The sequence below is a fragment of the Pleurodeles waltl genome, chromosome 8 (genome assembly GCF_031143425.1).
Source record: "Pleurodeles waltl isolate 20211129_DDA chromosome 8, aPleWal1.hap1.20221129, whole genome shotgun sequence".
Lineage (NCBI taxonomy): Eukaryota > Metazoa > Chordata > Amphibia > Caudata > Salamandridae > Pleurodeles > Pleurodeles waltl.
The window spans coordinates 1,517,607,398-1,517,611,145 of NC_090447.1; positions in this window are offsets into that span (position 1 = coordinate 1,517,607,398).

The following is a 3,748-nucleotide window of genomic DNA, read 5'->3' on the forward strand; positions in this document are numbered from 1 at the left end:
GATGACTACTTGTCATCACACAAACTACTGCCACAAATTTTATTCCATTAAAATTCTGTCAGTTCTCTTTTCCTTTTAGTTCCCCTAGTTTTCGCTTTGTATTCTTCTGCCATCCTTTTCATCATTTTCTCTTCCTTCCTTCTTTTAATTCTTGCCATAATCATTATTATTCCCCTTTTTATTCCCCAAATTCCAAATATACAAATCAGTACTATTAATATTCCCTGTATTATTTTTAGTAATATTCCATTCCAAATGCCACCAAGCCAATTTCCCACTGAAGCAAGTCCTTTTCCAACCTTCTCCCACACTCCTGGTTCTTTCAATTCCTTCAAGTCTGCACTCTCCTTTGTTAGATTAGCAAGCATAGTTTTAATTTTCACACTGTTGTCTGGAATATACGTGCAACAGTGGCGCGCACCAAGCATTTTGCAAACGCCGCCATCCTTTGCTAAAAGAATGTCTAAGGCAAGCCTATTTTGAAGAGTCATAGATCTTTCCGCTGCAAGTTCAGCATCTATCAGGATTATAGCACCTGAAAACTTTGTCAACATGTTATCCACTATAGTAGACAACTTTCTTATTTTGATGGAATTCAACACAACTCCCAATGAAGGAATCATGGCTCCAAATATATCTCCTATCACAGCAGCTGCGGTCTCTCTTTTCTGGATACAATGGGATCCAGATGTCTTTTGAATCATCGATAGGTCATCCAGCTGATAAACCTTTGGGAACACTATACCCAAATAACATCTCCCCCACCATCCCTTTGGAAGACGATAATAGGCATTATACCCACAAATGTAATATACACCTGGAATGACAGGGTCAAGTCCGTTCATCATGAATGTCCATTTGGCCTTAAAGATAAACGTATGTTTACACTCACTCGCTCCTACGAAAATGTTATCATAATAAGATTATGATCTGTATAGAATCAGAGAGCTAGAAGCACCTATAAAGAAACTATTTAGCAATTCAGTTACAAAGCTGAACGAGCGCAATGTTCACAGAGTTTTCTTCAAGAGGCCAGTCACTTATCGGTTAGCAGCATTTGTCTCAATTCGGCAATAACTCAGTCTTTTATCAGTTCAGCAAGTGTCTTATCCGGTTTAGCAATGTCTCAGCTGGTTGTATCACGTTAGATTGTAGCAAGCAATATCATTTATTACCCTTTCAATCGACAGAGTCCATAAAACTTTTCTTTTCTATTGGTATCTCTTCTTCTTCGTTCTCGAGGCTAAGAGATACAAATTCGTCAGTCCAATCGTCATTGACTACATATGCCCATTCTGGACCGGAATATCTCCTGTTTGGTATCCTTTTCCTTTTCAATTTTGCTTCTCTTTTCGATTCTGCCTCACTGGTACTTTCCTCTTTGGCCAAGTCTTTTCCTTCACTTGAAGATGGTACCACGACAGACACTTCCTTTCTTTTCTCTTTCACTTTTGGCCTTTCTCTGTCGTTCAAATTTTCTCTATCTCTTAGTTTTATTGGTGATATACTTAGTCTCCTCTTTGCACCGTGTCCATTTGATGGACCTGCGATCTTTTCTGTGGAAGCTTGAACTGTTTCGTTCTGTTCTGCCTTGTCCCCTCCTTCTGGGGAATCAATCACGTTCTCTTTTTCTTTTTCTGTATCGTCTGCTTCTGGGAAAGCCCTCCTCTGATCAGGCTCTCCTGCTTTTTCACCTCTTTCGAGCCCTTCGTCACCGTTACTTTCGTCAGGCTCTTTATCACTTTCAGATGCTTCAGGTTCTTTGTCACCTTCAGCTGCTTCAGGCTCTTTGCTACCCTCAGCTGCTTCAGGTTCTTTGTCACCTTCCGCTGCTTCGTCGCTGTCTGAGGTTTCTCCTTGGTCTTCCCCAAGTGAGTCGGTTGCTTCGTCCTCAGAGAATATTTCTCTCTCTCCTGTTTCTGCCTGTTCGCTTTCAGTTCGGTTTTGCTCTGTCTCAGCGCTTAGCACTGTTTTATCAGGCACTGGCAGTTTCAGCGCTTCAACTTCCTCATCTGTGGGACACAACACTTTTTTTGTGTGACTGGGGTGAAACCAGTTGGGAACTCCCGCACACTTCACAGCGGTAGTTGTCGTCAGGATCACTTGGAAAGGGCCTTTCCAACGGGGTTCCAGACACGACTTCCTCACATGCTTCTTTATCACGACCCAGTCACCTGCTTTCAGTGTGTGTCCTGGACCTTGGATCGGTGGCAAGGTGGTCGATTCCACCTGGTGAGAGAAAGAGCGAACCACGTCAGCCAGACCTTTGCAGTAGTCTAACACCATATCATCTGTAATATTCAAAAGCGCGTTTGCGGGAACTGCAGGAAGTCTCATGGCCCTGCCCATGAGAATTTCGTGCGGGGACAATCCAGTCTTTCTGTCAGGGGTGTTTCTCATTGACATTAACACCAAAGGCAATGCGTCAGGCCATTTCAAATTTGTCGATGCACATATTTTCACCATTCTTGATTTCAGTGTACCATTTATCTGCTCCACCAGTCCTGAAGCTTCTGGGCGATAGCTACAATGCAGTTTTTGCTCAATGTTCAGCGCTGCGCAAAGTAACTTTATCACCTCGTTATTGAAGTGACTTCCTCTATCTGATTCAAAAGAGATCGGGAATCCGAAACGTGGTATTAGCTCCCTCAACAATAGTTTTGCAACTGTAAGGCTGTCATTTCTACGTGTGGGGTATGCTTCAATCCAGTGACTAAAAATGCACACAGTCACCAACACATACTTCAGACCTCCATGCACAGGCATCTCAATGAAGTCCATCTGCATTCTGCTGAACGGGCCACTCGCCCTACCAATGTGGCTCGCGTTCACAACCGTTCCCTTCCCTGGGTTCATCTGCTGACAAATGACACATCGATGGCAAACTGCTTCTGCAGCTTGACGAAATCTGGGGTTAAACCAATCAGTTTTGAACAATCTTATCATGGCATCTCTCCCGAGGTGAGCCTGCCCATGATAGAACCGCACAAGCTGTGATAAGAGACTATTTGGCAAAACAAATTTTCCCTCATTTGAAACCCATAACTCATCTGGTCTTTTTATACATTGTGATTTAATCCAGGAATCTCTTTCATCCTCCCTGACGTTATTCTGTAATGCTTTTAGTTCATCTATTGTATCTACGACCTTCAAGGCAAATGCTTCAGCTGGTTCGAGTTCTGGTTCACTTATCGAATTCCATTCATCCCTGAGTAATATACAGTTCAAGGCACAAAATCTTGCGACTTGATCCGCATATGCATTTCCCAGAGAAACATAGTCCTGTCCTTTTGTATGAGCACTACACTTTACCACTGCAACTTCGGCTGGCATTTGAATGGCGTGTAACAATTCCCTTATTCTCTCCCCGTTTTTCACTGGGGATCCTGAAGAAGTCAGGAAACCTCTCTGTGACCATAGTTGTCCAAAGTCGTGCACAATTCCAAACCCGTACTGACTATCAGTGTAAATGGTGACTTTCATCAATGCAGACAGTTGACATGCTCTTGTAAGGGCTACAAGTTCTGCTACTTGTGCGGAATAGACTCCTTGGAGCCAGGATGCTTCCAAGACACCTGTTACAGTACATACAGCATATCCTGCTTTCAAAATTCCCATCCCATCTCTTAGACATGAACCATCAACGAAAACAATTTGGTCATTTTCATCAAGCTTAGTATCCTTAATGTCAGGTCGAGGTTTTGTGCAAAATTCAGTCACCTGAAGGCAGTCATGCTCGACGTCTTCA